This window comes from Zingiber officinale, chromosome 10A, assembly GCF_018446385.1.
Source record: "Zingiber officinale cultivar Zhangliang chromosome 10A, Zo_v1.1, whole genome shotgun sequence".
Lineage (NCBI taxonomy): Eukaryota > Viridiplantae > Streptophyta > Magnoliopsida > Zingiberales > Zingiberaceae > Zingiber > Zingiber officinale.
In genome coordinates this window covers 84879557-84896826 of record NC_056004.1, presented here as the reverse complement: position 1 = coordinate 84896826, position 17270 = coordinate 84879557, and the positions used below count along the sequence as shown (strand labels likewise).

At 44.4% G+C, this 17270-nt stretch overlaps 1 pseudogene; it reads left to right on the top strand.

The window, feature by feature from the left end:
* The first annotated feature begins 11040 nt into the window (after positions 1–11040).
* On the top strand, positions 11041–12798 carry LOC122026186 (annotated as a pseudogene).
* Positions 12799–17270: the final 4472 nt, after the last annotated feature.

Sequence of the window (17270 nt, the reverse complement as noted above, 5' to 3'; positions counted from 1 at the left end):
TTAAATAAAGCATGACATATAAACTAGCCTAAGCATTATCATGACATTTCAAATGATAATAAAATAAATATGATATCATGGCATGGCATATGGCAACCAATCATGGCAAGTTAGCACAAATAAAATACCTAAATTCCTATCTAAGTGTCCTTAGCCTTAGCTAACTTAAAATCTAACCCTAGATTCCCTAAGAGAAACCAAAATCCCAATTATGGTATTTCTCTAGGTTTTCTTAAATTATGCCAAATAAGATTAAAATCGATATTTTCAAATATGACACAATTTACTCTTCAAGGAGTAAATAATAATTCTTTTCATTTTCAAAGGTTATCAAACTTGACAATGCTCCTTGAGTGTCAATTTAAAGTTGGGTTAACTACCTTCTAATGAGTTGACACTCTCCATCTATGGGATAGAGAAGATACTCCTAGGAACCCAATACCTATTTGAGCTCATTGGGTTCACTAAATATTCACTAGGGATGACTTCCTAGCAACCTCCTAATGACCCTTTAAAGCCTTGGTCATTTGGGTCTCATCAAGGTCAACTATAGGGTGACTCCTTGTAACCTTGGTAATGGTCTTCCTAGCCCTAGGTTTTGTTCCATAATCGAATGGAACATTGTGGTAAGTGGGCTTGACCACTTGGGACTTAGATTTGTGACTCAAACCTTTCTTGTCCTGGGACTTTTGACCCTTAGGCCCTAGAGTTGACTTCTCTAAATTTTTAAGGGCCTTTTCTAGGGTATCAAGCCTTGACCTCAAGACTTGATTCTCCTTTTCTAATACCTCAAGTTTTGATTTGTCATTCTTTCTTGAGGTGTTCCTAGGCATGTGTCTAGTTGATTTAGGGTTTCTACCTAGGTTTTCCTTAACCTTAGAAGTGTTAATCCTAGGGTTAGCATTCCTAGTAGTATCCCTATCTAGGTTGACATGTTTAGCACCTAAGCACATGTATTGATTTTTAGTGTTAACATGCTTATCATTATTGACTAATGCAATAAAATTACTAGCATGTATCCTACTAGAATTGCACGAATGAGCCTTAAATGTTACCTTAGGGTTTGCCTTAGCTCCCCTATCAAAGTGCTCGGTCTCTCTTGAGATTGCCTCCCCCGGATTGACCTGATAATGTCCCCTTCGCTGCAGCAGCACACCACGTGGCCTTTGCCTGCGTGGACCTCCGGCTTGACCCTCGGTGGAGTCTTCCTAACCCTCTTGGACACTTACTCTTGTAGTGCCCAAATTCCCTACACTCAAGCACATTATGTGTAATTTGCTTGAAATCACAAATGTTTGAGTTACCTAGGGTTGTGGATGTAGATGAGCTTTCTTTTTCATCCCTTCGGAGGTATGATCTTCTCCGATCTTGAACAAGAGCTCTCCTCCTCTTCTTCCTTGGATGTTGAGTAGCCTCAACTTCCAATTCGCTTCCTCCATGATGTGAGCTACTTGGCTCACTAGGCTCCTTTTCATGGAATTTTGCCAAATTGTTCCACAATTCCTTGGCGTTGTTGTACCTATCTATCTTGCACAAAACATTATTAGGTAAAGCAAATTCAATAATTTTGTTACCTCGTCATTGATTTCGGATTGTCGGATTTGCTCTTTCGTCCACTCCTTCTTGATAGGTTTTCCTTCCTCATCCATCGGAGGAAAACCCTTCTTGTACACAAAACCAATGTAACATATTAGTTCTAAGAAAATACATCATCCTTACCTTCCAATATGTGAAGTTGTCGTGAGACTCGTAGAGGTTGAATCGTGACATCTTCTCCATGAGATCCATCTCTGGCAGCCCCCGGTGTTGATCCGTCGGCGGCCTCGGCCTCTCGATACCACTAGGATCCTTCACGGCCGGCTAGAGAGGGGTGAATAGCGATCTTTCTTTAGCGCAGCGGAAATACAACGTAGAAAGAAAACAGGAGAAGAAAGACAAACCATATAACGAGGTTCGGAGATGAACTCCTACTCCTCGGCGTGTCCGTAAGGTGTGGACGAAGCCTACCAATCCGTCGGTGGATGAGTCCCCGGAAACTGGATAGATACTTGTGGGTGGAGAAACCTCACCACAATCTTTGCAAAGATAATAGAGTACAAATAGGAACAAAACAAGAATGAAATGTAAACAACACTGCCTTTGCTTGAAGTCGGAGGACTCTGAAGGGCAGCGACTTTCTGGATCCAAGCCTAGCTAGAAAACCCGGTAACATGAAGAAGCTCACGAGCTTTAGCACCCAAGCTCAACAAAGCTCGGCGGAAGAAGAAGCAAAAGCCAGTGCGGGAAGAACTTCCGAAGGAAGAAGTTTTAAGAGGAAGCCTTCACCAAGTCCGTAGCTCTTTATACCGCGAAGAAGAAGGAAGCGGGAGAACTAGCCGGCAAGCAGCAGCTAGAACTCGAGCGATCGGCGATGCGAAAACCGTCGGATCGGGTCTGTCCCTTGATTCGCTTCGAAAACGCAGAGTTGCCCAACCTCTGATGATTCGGGATCTCTCGATTCGATCGCGTCCCGGATCGGTCACCTCATCCCCCAGACCGATCGGTAGCCCGCCAGCGTATCACCAGTTGCAGATCGAGGCTTGATTTTGCCCAAACCAAGTCTCAAACCTTCCAACCAATATCCGTCAACCTTGACCTATTGGTACTTCATCCTAGCATCTGGTCACCCTTGACCTGCTAAAATCTCAGTGTCCGGGTCAATCCTTGACCTACTTGGACTATTCCACACACCGGATGTCCGATCATCCATCCATCTCGAGCCCTTCACTCAACCCTGACTTTCGGTTTCACCACGTGATTTCCACCTTCACCACTCACCAGACTTTCCATTGCCTAACATCCCGGTTAAGACTCTCGCCTCGGCTTCACTCACCGGACTTTCCACTTGCCTAACATCCCAGTTAGGACTTTCCCAGCCTGTTTCACTCGCAGGGACTTTCCACCGCTAACATCCAGTAGGACTTTCCTCGTGCCAAGCTCCCTACTTGGACTTCGCCAAGTCTCCATACTTGGACTTTTCTGCCAAGTCTCCACACTTGGACTTTTGCCAAGCTAAGCTCCGCTTGGACTTCTCGTAAGTCTCCATACTTGGACTTTTTCGAATCAGTCAACTCAAGTCTGCACCTATAATCTCCCAAACACCTATTCTTGTCAAACATCAAGAATAGACTCTCAAGTGTCAAACATCAACATGCAACTCAACTAGGTCAACCTAGACCTAAGGTTGCACCGACAATTTTCCCAAGTCAAACATCAAAATACAACTCGAGTCAAGTCACTCGAGCGGGTCGACCAGTCAACCTTGACTGGGTTGCACCAACAACTGGACTTTCCACCCAGGGTTACCACCCCAGGACTTTGCCTGAAGTCATCGACCGCCAAGACTTCTAGACTAGGGTTATCACCCCTATGACCTAGGGTTACCACCCCTAGGTTTTCCTTTGTCCCGCAAACAGGACTTTCTCGAAATCCTCAAGCAGGCTTGTTAGAATACAAAATACCTTAACTTTGAATCCTTTGCCATTATCAAAACATGAGTTCGATCAGGATGCTTGCATTAACAATCTCCCCTTTTGATTATGTCAACTCAAATATGAAAGTAAACCGAATAGATGAACTTTTAACCAAGGTGCAATTGCTAGAATAGATGAACATATTTGACAAAGCAAATTTGCTAAAGTAAACCCTCCGAATTTAAAGTTTTAGCATAAACTATTTTTAGCATAACCTATATGCTCCCCCTTAACTGTTGCTCCCCCTTAACTGTTGCTCCCCCTTAACTGTTAATTTAAATTTGAATTTTACATTTACATTTTTGCTACTCTCCCCCTTTGTCATATATCAAAAATAAATAATAGACTTTTGAATAACTAGATTTTGAGACCACTTAACAGTCATTTCCTTTTTTTAGCTAAGTGAAAAGATGATGTTAGCTCTTTGGAAACTTAGTTAATATTATAAAACTGTTAGGAAGTGTATCTTTTTGATAGATTTTAAAAGTTAGTAAAAATATAATTCTTACTTAGGAGAAAGGTTGCTTTTTAATCTTTGAAGGTACTGAGTTAAGTTTTAAAAAACTGTGCAGGAATTTACAAAGTTAGATTTTAAAGTTAGCTAAGTTCAACAAGTTTTGAAAATTAAGATTGGAACTTAGCTCTTTACAAGTATTGAATTTTGAAAACTTAGGTTAACAGTAAACTTAGCTTAAGTTTGAACAATATTTAAATTTTAGGACAAGGAGGGAGTAATGTTGCTAAAATTTTTGATTATTCATTCAAAGTCAGTTGGTCCTTAAGTCCAAGCATGAGTCATGTTCAATAGATTAACTTACTAGGTATCAGAGCCCTAAAGATCAAACATGTTTAACTAGAAAATTGAGTATCCTTTACCAACTATCTAACCTTTAGCTACTTGCTGGTTGTCTACAGGACAACAGCTTTCACATGGTTAGTCAAGTTAAGTCACTTTGGTCCAGATAGATTTGACTAGAGCTGGAAGACTTAACTTGATTGATGTATATTGTGTATTTAACGCCCAGACTCATATCGATGCACAGATATAAGCATTCTTGAGTCTAGGCTTTACCCTATGCATCTCACGCCATTCTATGTTTTCAATCACAATCAAGGTATGCCTAGGTGTTTGTGAGATGCTCTGGCTTAAATCTAGGGGAACATGATTTCTAGGGGGTAAACTTAGGCTAGGTCCATCTCTTTGAAAAGTCTAAAAAAAATAGAATTTTGAAAGCAATTTTTTCTTAGAAGTTTTAAGAACCAAAATAAAAGTTATTTTTGAACCTATGCTTACAGAACATAACACATAAGTACTCAAATAACATGTTCATACAGTCTAAAGGATCTAAGATACAAACCAAAATCTGAGTAATATGGGCAGATCCAAGAAGTGAATAACATATTCAGACAGTCTAAAAGATAGAATTAAGCAGGTGGATCATTTTTCTTTTAGCTCCCCCTGGATCAAAGCCTCGATATGGTCTATCGAGGTAGTGTATTTGATCCTTCGGAACCAAGATACAAGTCCAACTTGATTGATCAACTTGGACTTGGGGACCCATTGGACTGATTTACTACTTTGTTTGTTTATGGATAAATAAAATTTATATTTCTTTTTACTCTTATATCCTAGCCTGCTTCTATGAGAGACTCTTGTGTCCCAAGAATCAGTCGATTCTTGGAGCCCAAAGAAACCATTCTGGTATTTTTAAAACCTTGACCTGATTTTCAAACTCAAATTTTTCTTCCTCAAGTTTTTGAACTTGAGTTGAATCTTCAATCTTGATCGGGTAAGGATTTTGAGTTAGTTACTTCTATGACGCTACTTCCTTAAGTGACTTATTTTAAGTTGACTTAGCTAATGCATAAATAATTGACTAAATTATTAAGCCTCGGAATACTTACTCCTTCGGAAACGGATACGGATCCGTGGCTTTGCTCTTCTGACTCGCTCTCGCTCTCGGATTCGATGATTTGGTCCCGGGCCATCAGTGCGAGTAAACTCGTCTGATCGAGTTCGTTGTCGTCGTCCTCTGAAGAAGATTCGTCCCAGGTTGCCTTCAGGGCATTCTTTCTTCTTTGCTTCTTGGCTTCCTTTTAGTTGGGATAGTTGACTTTGATGTGCCCCTTCTGGTTGCACCCGTAACAAGTTACTTCAAACTTTTCACTAAATATTTCATCTAATTTTAAGGAAGACAAATCCTTGGAGACTTTGTAGGCATCTACCATCGATGCCCACAATGTACTCCTAGGAAACGAGTTAAGAGCATACCTTATAATGTCCCTATTTTCTACCTTCTGCCCGATTCCATGAAGAGAGTTCAGAATATCTTGAATTCGAGCGTGTAATTTGCCTTCCTGCATTTTTAAGTTGTATAGTTTATTAAGTAAATCAACGCTACTTACTTTGGTTTCGGGGTTCCTTCGTGAAGTTCGACCTCCCACAACTCCTTTTGAAGAAAGCAGACCTCTTGAGCTCTTCCTTGTAAGACCACGGATGGCAGTGTGGCTTTGCTTCCACCTTTTGATAAAGGTCGGCTCCCCAGCTCTCAGGATGTAGGCTACCGCTACATCGATTAGTGTATCTGCCTTGACTATCATCCAGTGTCGATCGTGGATCTTGAGATATCTCCATTCGCCTTCCAATATCAAGTCTTCCGAAAATAGTGGGCTATATCCTTCTTGTTGGGCCATTTAGATCTAAATAAAACACAAACAAGAGGATCTATTCCAAAACTGAGTCTTGGATTAGTAGTGCGGGAAGAAGAAGAAAAAATAATGAGCTCAAGTGGTATTGACCAACTTTGAGCAACACCGATTTGAAAAGAATTAGAATTTTAGCTACTTGGCTAATTTCTAATTGACTCCGGAAAACAAAATACCACGAAAAAACTATTTTGAATGATGGTTGCACCAATTCAAAACAACCTCGCTCTGATACCAATTGTTAGATCGAAAAGAATTTAGATATCTCCATAATGGTATAATATTGTCCACTTTGGGCCTAAGCCCTCATGGTTTTGCTCTTGGGCTCTCCCCAAAAGGCCTCATACCAATGAAGATATCTTTTCTCTAATAAACCCATGATCTTTCCCATGTGTTTCCAATATAGGACTATGTTTGCAACCTTGCAACTCCAACAATCCCCCCTCAAACAAAGGACCATAGGCTTCCCACGTCCGATCCTCGACCCACCAGGTCATCCTGCCCCTCGGTCCACCCGACCTACTAGGACTTCCTTGCCTAGTCGCAACTAGGACTTCCTACCTGTTGTCTGGTCCTCTTGATCCGAACATAAGAGCCCCCACTTTCTTTGTTCGAGGTTAATATTGTACCCACATGGCTCAATCAAACCATAACTCTCAGCGAGCGGTTAAACCTTCCGCAACCGGCTCGATACCAATTGATCTAGATCGTAGAGGGGGGTGAATAGCGCTAAATGTCGCTTATCGGAATCATAAAACTATCGAGTAATTAAAACCCTTTAAATTAATGCATGAAATGAAATAGAGAAACACACACATAAGAACACGGATTTACTTCGTTCGGAGCCTAAGGCGACTCCTACTCAAGGCCCGCGATCCTTGATCGCTTCCGGTGAGCAACAACTATAAGCTCGATAAAACTTACAAATTACAATGAAAGTATTAAAATAACTTTGCACCGACAACTTAAGAAAGAAGAAAATGGAGCTCGGTCAATGAATGAAAGACTTCGAATGATTGAGTTAAGAAGACGTTGAAGAAAGAAAGCCCGGAACTTGATTGTCTGAAGTGCTGGTCGAAACCCCTAAAGGGTGTTCAAGGCGCAAGGTGCTTTAAGGCGCCCATCCACGTGAAGTCCTCCGTGGATGAAACTTGAACTGGTCGAACTTCATCTGCTTAAGGCGCCTTATACCGCCAAGCCCAAGACACCTTAAACCCCTTCAGCGCTGAAGTCGCAGCCTTTGTGTCACCAGACCCGAGGTGCCTCAAGCTCCATGGGGCGCCTCGACTGTTCATCCGAGGAAAACTTCCTTATTTTGTACCTACAAGACATGTTAGTCCCAAACAATATCCCGCAGCAAGATGCAGCACATAAAACAAACAAATATAATAATATTTGATAGTCTGACTATCCGGTTCAACTTGATTTCCACGAAACCCTAGGTCCACTGACGCCCACCGGCTCTCCCCACGGGAACGCCCTCACCTACTCCACTCGGAGATTTCTGCGCCGCCGCCGATCCTCCGGATCAACTGGACTTTGCCCAGACCGACGCCCGGACTTTCTCTTCGGACATCCGCTCCGGCTAGTCCAGTCTTCACCCGTTCATGACACGGGACTTTCCACCTGTTACCACCCCTAGGACTTTGCCTCAAGTCATCGACCGCCAAGACTTTCCGCATAGGGTTATCACCCCACCTAGGGTTACCACCCCTAGGTTTTCCTTTGCCTAACCGCAGCTAGACTTCTGAAATCCTCAAGTAGACTTGTTAGAATACAAAACACCTTAACTTTGAATCCTTTGTCATTATCAAAACACGAGTTCGATCGTCGGATGCTTCCCGCACCAACAAAAACATCCACTACATACTTAAGCTTATCTTCTATCATCCCATTAGTATCCTTCCATAAAGATTTCATACTCCTGCATTGATATTCGTATTTTTACATCTCAATTCGCTCTCTTTGTAATTCTTCCATTTTTTGCCACCTATTATTGAAGTTCATGTAACCAATGTCTTTAGTTTTAGATTTGTCCTTCCTTTGCGTTGCTTTTTGCCTTATTGGATGAGTATGAACTTCACAATCATCTACGTCAATAGGAGTGTCTGAATTGGATGAAGATGTCTGCCCCGTTGATTCTGAGGTTTTTTATTGTTTATTAGCACGATGACAAACTTTTTAAAGAGCATATTTCTCATAATCTTTGAGAACTCGTCAAACATGTTCATAATTAAATGACTTATTGCAATGATTTTCTTGTCACATTTTATGTGCTCTCAAAGCACATCCTCATCGCTCCATCCGCTTTTATGATATGTATAAAAGTTGTTGTATATACCTGTAAATTCATTCACCATTAGATGGAGTCAATAGAAATGTGATTTTATCTTTGCTCCAATAATCCATCAGGCCAATACTTGTTGTAGAAATATCTGATTCCTTTCCATAAAGTTTGTTTCTTTTGATCATTATCGATGGTTGAATCGAAGCTAATATTGACTCATGCCTTTGCAAGGTGTATCTCTTCATCTATTGACCATTTGGCTCGTTTAGTGTCACACACACTCAAACTCACTTCATTGTCCAACTCTGGAACATCAGATGATGGTACTGATTCTTTGTCGGTCTCAGATATGTCTATACTAGCCCTCCTTGATTCATTCGAGAACATGAATGATGGTTGTAGAGAAGAAATTCTATAAGAAGGGGGTGACATTACAAATTGACTTGTCATGAACTGCCAATATTCGGATGAGTACATATAAAATGGAAGTTAAGGATCATTACTCGAAGGAGCCGACAAGGTTTGAGAACTCTAAAAATTTGAAGAATATTGTAGAATGTTTGGAATATTTAGAAAATTTTGGGGATAATGCGTGGAAGTGGAAAATTGATAATATTGAATATCAGAATGATTGAGTGAACTTTGCAAAGTTGCATTTTTGGAAAATTTTCTAAAAGATCCACTATAATTTGAATGAAGGATGAATGTATTAAAAAAAAAAGGAATGGAACGAGTTAATTGTAAACTGTTGGAAAAAAAATTAGTTAGGAAAAAAATTGACAAGAAAATACTGTTGAAAAAAAATGATACAAAAAAATGAGAGTCGATACTTTTGTCCATGAAAAAGTATATTAAGAGATGGACTACTTATAATTGTGATTAAATCATGATTGTGATCATGCTGTAATTGATTGTGATTCCTCTCTGTGTTTATCATCCTCTCAGGTTATAGTTTAGATCGGGACAGATGGTTGGAGACTGTTGACAGTGGACAAGTGCCCATGCAGCCTGGCACGGGGGGTCTCTAGCCATCCGTCCCGATCAAATTAGGGTCATTATTAGATCATAATCGGATTACAAATCATAAGTGGTCCATTCTTAATCATTTTTTTGTTTTTTTTTAATTGACAGAAGATCCGGGCTAAGACAAATTGTGACGAAAACCAACGGTAAAAAACACAACGGTTCAAGGAAAAAAAAACTTGACAGGAAATCATGAAAAAACTAGCTCGAAACAACACTTAACTCATATTAATATATATATTTCTTTTGAGAGGGCCCACCTTCCAAGAACGATTTCGAAATATTAAACCCAGCCCCAGATTTTTTTTTTAATAAAAAAACAAGCCACAACGGTGTGCTAATTTTTGACACGGTTTCGGAAAAAAAAATCCATAGAAAAAATGATAATTTTTGTTGGCTAAAATCTGGCAAGTTAGAATTTTGTATGCTCTAATTAGAATGCATGCATATACATGCATGTAATTAATGTACACAGATAATATTACCAAAATACCCATGTGTACACTTGCATGTATTGATTCTAGCTGGCTAAATTCTGGCCATTCAGCGTTGGCGTTGCCCTTGATTCGATCCTTTGCGGGCAGTGCCCGTATCCATTCATTTAATAAAAAAAAATGTGCGAGCATTCACGAGACAACAGGATGCGGATATCGAATTAAAATATCATCGTAATTCGAACTCCAACGTTCGAAAATACCCAATCTAAACAAAATTCAAACTCTTCTTCTTTATTCTCGCACCGTGTCCGAGACACTTTGTCCACTTGTCTACATTTTACTTCAATTTAATCTGACTTAATCATTAAGGACATTTACATCAATATCCTCATCCAAAATCTAAAAGAGTAAATCTTGTTGGTCAAAATCTGACTAGCTAGAAATCTCTATCTCCCAATTAAAATGCATGCATGTACATGCATATAATTAATATGGTCATATGGAATTACTAAAATACCCATACGTATGCATGCATGCATATATTCTAGCTGGCCAGATTCTGGCCATTTAGCAATACCCAATCTAAAATTTAGGATAAAAGAATTACTTTATTAAATTTAGATATCTATTTTTCACCACATGATACATCAGTTTCCCTATAATTTATCATATATTTATTTTTTTATTATTTTTTTTCTTTCCTTCATATTTTTTTATTATTAGATGGAGGAAAGAGATAAAGGAGAGAGAAATTTTTTATTATTAGAGGAAGGGGAGAGAAATTTTTTATTATTAAAGGGAGGAGAGAGAAATAATATTTTAATGTTTAGGGAATGGATTCTATTCTCTAAATTTAAAAAATTACTATTCATAAAATGTATATTTAGGGAATGAGTAAAGTACCTGAGGATATTTTTTTAATACAAAATGTAAAATTTAAGATAAAAATTTAGTTTAGAGTAATTGATGTGGATGCTCTTAGTGTCGGAGGAGAGATCCGGTCTCCTTTCCTGATATTAGTGTTAATCTGACTTAATCATATTAACACTGACTTAATCATAAACAGATTATAAACAGATCCAGTCAGTCAGTGAATCGACTCAGCCATGTCCTCTCTCCGCCCTCACGCCGTCGTCGTCTCCTTCCCCGCCGCCGGCCAGCTCAACCCCACCCTCGACCTGGCCAACCTCCTCCACCTCCGAGGCTTCCTCGTCACCTTCGTCAACACCAGCTCCGGCCTCCATCGGATCCTCCAGACCTCCCAAGCTTTCCCGCCCGAATCCGACCTCCTCCTCTTCGAGACCATCCTCGATGGCTACTCTCTCGACTCCGCCGGCGCTCCCAACCACGAGGAGCTACGTCGCTCCATCAACCGGACCTGCGCAGCGCATTTGGGGCAACTCCTGCGGCGACTGAAGCAGGATCCGGTCCTACCGCCCGTCTCCTGCGTCGTCGCCAACTTCTTGATAGCATCGGAGGCGGTGGGGGCGGCGGAGGAGATGGGAATCCCCTTTTTTGTGCTCTGGACTACCAGCGCTTGCAGTCTCCTCGGATCTCTCCATCTGCGGGACCTAATCCGAAGAGGATACGCGCCGCTCAAAGGTAAAACACCAAGAACACAAAATCATCATTTTGGGAACAGGTAGATCTGATACATGCGATTGGGAGAACACGAGTTTGTTTGTAGTTTCAGTAATCAGCAAGTATGAGAATTTCTTTAAACGATGGATTTGTTGCTCTCATTTGTTCCTTTGTAGATCAGAGCTTCTTGACAAACGAATACCTTGATACCCCAATCGACTGGATTCCCGGCTTCGAAGGCATCCGTCTGAGAGATCTTTCCAGTTTCATCAGAACAACAAACCCTAACCAATTCTTCCTCAACTGTGAGATGGAAGAAGTGGCTTGTGCCCAGAGTGATCCTCAACACATTTGATGAAATGGAAGGCAAGGTCTTGGATGCCATCAAAACTTCCTTGCCTCGAGCCCTTGCAGTAGGCCCTCTGTTCCTGCTACTCAACCAGATGAAAGGCGTGCCGAAGAATTTGAACCTTTTCGAAGAAGATCGCGGGTACGAAGAGTGGCTAAACTCTCAGAGACATGCTTCAGTGGTTTACGCCTGCTTCGGAAGCTTGGCACGTTTAAGAAGTGAACAATTGATGGAGTTTGCATGGGGTCTTGCTGATAGCAAGCATCCTTTTCTGTTGAGCATCAGGCCGGATCTCGTTGAGAATGTTGATGGTGGATTGCCTGAGGAGTTCATCAGGGAAGTCGAAGGGAGGGGTTGGGTCGTGAATTGGTGCGATCAAGGCCGAGTGCTTCGCCACTCTTCCATTGGCGGCTTCCTCACGCATAGTGGTTGGAACTCCATGTTGGAGAGTGTTTGCAGTGGAGTACCAATGCTCATTTGGCCTGGCTTTGCCGACCAATTCACAAACTGCAGGTTTGCTTGCGTGGATTGGGGGATAGCAATGGAGATCGAGCAAGAAGTGAAGAGGGAGCAGATCAGGAAGCTCGTTGTGGAACTGATGGAAGGGGAGAGGGGGCAGGAGATGAGGAAGAAGGTGATGAAGTGGAAGGAGATGGCAGAGCAAGCTACTAATGCAGAGGGAGGAAGCTCATATGCTAACTTGATGAGATTAACCGAAGCTTTGTGTCGAAACGAAGTTTGAGACAGAATTTACGAATACCAAATCGAAGAACTTGGATCATTCTCGCCGTTAAGCTATGTTAAGTTGAATATGAGAGGATGGCAAAAGCCGGAGTGAAGTATCTGTTTGTGTAACTGAATCAAGAATAAACTGTTTCGAGTGTGACTTGATGGTGCTTTCAATCGGTTCCTGTTGGATGGATTTGCCGGAGATAATAAAATTGTCCGAGTCAACCAAGTGCCTAGGTCGACTAAGTGTCGGGTGCACCGAGCTGCTGAATAAGTCGAGTGGCTGAGTGGAGGTGTGGTTATCATTACATTGTTAGATTTAATATCTTTAAGGTGGACGCATATCTTTAAGGTGGACGCATATGTGATTTAATACTTGTGATATCAAAATCAGTTAAATGATCTAATTTAAAGTTATTGGGTATCAGGTTATTGGATATGGGCATTGATACGGTTGGTAATGGAGGGGCCCATGAGGAAAGGATTAGAAAAGTCAAGGTCATTTGGCGGTCAAAAGTCAATAGGATGTGGCAGTCAATAGTCAAGGCGACCTGGCAGTCAAATAGTCAAGCTGACGAGGCGGTCAGAGTTGAGCATAGGGGATAGCCAGAGGCCTGACAGGTCTGCTGGTCGAAGGGGCGAAGCAGTAGGAGAATGAAGAGAGACGACAGGCCTGCGGTGGAGGACCAAGAAATACAAAGCGCAGGATGCGGGTCGGGATCGGCAGAGCTACAGACCTGCGGTGGAGGGTCAGGAAATACAAAGCGCAGGATGCAGGTCGAGATCGGTAGAGCTAAGCAGAGGCAACTCGAGTTACAGGCCTACGGTGGAGGGCCAGGAAATACAAAGCGCAGGATGCAGGTCGGGATCGGAAGAGCTAAGCAGAGGCAACTCGAGCTACAGGCCTACGGTGGAGGGCTAGGAAATACAAAGCGCAGGATGCAGGTCGGGATCGACAGAGCCACAGAGCAGCAGCAGGGACACTGAGCTACAGCCGCGGAGGAGGCGAGAAATACAAAGCGCAGGATGCAGGTTCGAGATCGACAGAGCTAAGCAGAGGCAACTCGAGCCACAGCCCGCAGGTGGAGGGCAGAAATACAGAGCCAGGATGCATGTCGAGATCAACAGAAGCTATGTCTACAAACTAGGCAGTGCTCTGATTGAGGCCTGAAATACAAACCGGTGCAGGTGACACAACGGATCGGAGGAGCTAAGTAGTACGAGTGGGAGAATCTCAACGGTCCGTCGAGGAGAATCATTACATATCCACAATGCGCGAAGGCGGAGGTTCCTAAAACGAAAAGATGCCTTCATAACCAGAGTAGCCTCCACCTGTCCCTCACTACAAGACAAAACCCATGTGCGGGCGGAGGTGCCTAAAAGATGCTTGATCAGACAAATAGCGACGAGTGTCCTAACTAGGCGACAAAGCCCAAATCTAACGTTCGACAGGATGGCAGTTCTAAAAGAAGCACGATAAAAGGGAGAAATCTCAGACGCAGTACGCACACACATTCTCTCGCCACTCTTTCCACAACCTCTCGTTTTTCCGGGAAAAGGACCGACTTAAGCGCCTGAGGGCCCGATCCGGGACTTTTTCCCGAGTTTCGATCTCTAATGTGAAGGGGAGATTGTCTGGTGGTCCCCACAGAACACCACCCGGAGCCGAATCACCTACGACTTTCCCAACCACCGCCACCTCTACCATCGCCTCTCACGGACCTCCTGACGGATCAAATTGGCCGTCATGGGGAAACACAACAACCGATCCGGAGCGAAGATGGAGGACCGGTCAGCCTCTAGCAGTGATGATCAACGAACCACGACCTGGGAGTACGAGCTCTTCAAGGAAGAAGAAGGCACCGCCCGAAGCAAGGAAGCCACCCGCTGGCGCCTCGCTGGCGCCTAAGGAACCAGCCCGCCTCGGATGGGCTCAAAGAGGAAGGAAGCAGCAGAAGAACTCCTCGATTTCATTCCGGAGCCTCGCCGAACTATCATCGAGCCGAATCTCGTGCGCACAGTCCAAAGAAAGAGGAGCCGCCGGCTCGGTGGCGGAAAGCTCTCACATCCACCCTGGATTCGTGAAAGGGAAAGCTATAATCCCCGCCATAGATCCGCCTCAAGATCCGGATGACAAGGTACCCTTCTCGGCTCGATCCCGAAAGCTACCAAGGGGTATCGAGCCCAACATCGAGAATACGATGGGAGCAAGGACCCTAAGAGCACCGAGGAAGTTCAAGAACGCCGCTATCTTGTACCAATACAAATGATGTCACAAATGCCGAGTATTCCTACACACCGTCCGGCTCAGCAGTGGTTCGGCGGATTGCCCCGAGTCCATCAATCGCTTCATGGATTTCAAACGCCTTCCACGCCGCCGCCAAGAGTCGAAGTATCAAAACCGACCACCGCCTTCGCTGCAGGATTCGACCGAGCCTCGTGAGCTACATCAACCCGCTCGCCAGTGGCATGACGCCCCTCCGCCACCTCAAATATTGATGAGCTCCCACTGATCAAGAGAGGGGAATTCTTCAGGACCTCATCAAAACCCCGCCCAAAGCTGACGATATGGTGGAGAAAGTTTCGCTACATCAAGGTGGAAGAAGCGCCCGCTAGGAGGAAAGCCGAAAAGACGATGGCCCCGCATAATCGACCAAAGGAGAGCACCGCACCCCTCTTCCAACATGGCCAATGTCCCCTCAGCCCAGGTGAGTCACAGTTGCAGTCAGACACGCGCCAGCTCGACCAAGGAGAGCGCATATTGCACGATCATCGGTCCAGACGCACGATCTCGAGAATCGCCCACCCGCCTGACTCTGTGCGAGTCAGAGAGCGTGGCTTGCCTCCCGCCGCGCCCCAAATACGTAGGAGGATGGACTAAGAACGGCCGCCGCGGCGCGCTGCTACGGACCCACCACCCCATCACCCATCTAACCAAGCGACCTTTGGGAAGACCAGAGAGGCCGGAGAACTGGGCAACGCTGCTGCACGAGATAGGTATCTCGTGAGGACCCATCGACGGGACTCTGCCGAGCCCGTAAGTCACGGCTACCAGACGTGGAGCCTGGATGCGCAGAACGAGGGTGCCTCGACGACCGTTATTAGCTTGGGCCTCAAGACCGAGGGTCCGAACCGCCCCACACCACGATACCCTCATAATCAAGGTCATATTTGCACAGCCGAGTGGCTCGTCTTTGGGATACCAGCTCGCCAACATTTTATTCAGAGTTGCTGTCAAGAGATGCAGATCGACGCCACCGAGCTTCACCCGTAGCCACTTCCTTGTATGGGTTCACAGTTGTAAGTCAAACCCATGGGTCGATCCGGCCATCTCCACTGGGCATCGTGCTGCGCGCACGAGGAGCACCTTCATTGTGGTGGATTCACCTTCCTCCTATAATGTCATCCCGGGAAGGCCACCCCCCGAGCTGCCGTCTCCACCTTTCACCAGAAGATCAAGTTCCCGGTAGGCGAGCAGGTCGGAGAAGTAAGGGGAGAGCATAGGGTGTCTCGAAGTTGCTACATCGATATGGTCCGGGTGGAGGCTCGCAAGAGCCGGCGGACTCAGGATGGCGGTGTGCACGCTATCCAGGAAGAGCCTCTGCCTATTGCTGAGGAGCCTATCTCCTGCGAAGATATTCAGTTGCATCCTGGCAGAGCCGAGAGCATCACTCGCATTGCCAGTGACCTACCGCCAGAGCTCAAGGCGGAGCTGATACAGTGCCTGATTCGCAATAGGGACGCTTTTGCACCGAAGAGTTGCTGGTTAACCTGTGTAGTCGAGCACGTCGCATATTATACCCGAGGCCGTCGTAAGGTAAGAAGAAAACTTTCACGCCGACGTAATAAGATTATCCGATGAAGTAGATCACCGAGGCGACATGTTCGAGAGGCAATTCCCGCCCCGGCTTTCCAACGCCGGATTGAAGAAGCCTAACAACAAGTGGAGGGTGCATAGACTTTCGCGACCAACAAGGCCACCCCAAAGATTGTTACCCCGCTGATCGATCAGTGGTGGATTCAAGCTGCTGGTCGAAAGGATACGCATGATGGACGCTATCGTGATACCATCGATACCCCTTTGCTAAGGAGGATCAGAGAAGGTTAGTTACATGGTACTTTCTCGCTATACCATCCATGCCGCTTGGGCTGGAACGCGGAGCTACTTACCAAAGGATGATGGACAAAGTTTTTCAAGTCGATCGAGTGAACGTAGAGGTCTATGTTGATGACATCTCGATCAAGTCCCCGCATCCAACCGATAAAAGATGTAAGAAACCCGTGGACTCGAGGCACATGGGTAAAGTCAACCGAAATATTTGTTCGGGGCCAAAGGAGGGAAGTTTCTAGGCTACTTGGTGACTGAGCACGAGGGATAGAAGCCAATCCCGAGAAGGTTCACACTTCGTGACATGCGTGTCCCTCAATCAAGGAAACATGGTCGGCTACGGATAACAAGACTATCTCGATTCATCTCCGATCCGCAGATCGAGCGGAGCCCTTCTTCAAAGTGCTGAAGGCAACCAAGTTTCAGGACTGAGGGAGGCACATGCTTCGAGGAGCTAAAGCAATACCGAGTCCCACCCTGCTCAAGCATGTTGTGGAGAGCCTGGGTCTACTCTACCCACCGAGGCCGCGATGCAGAG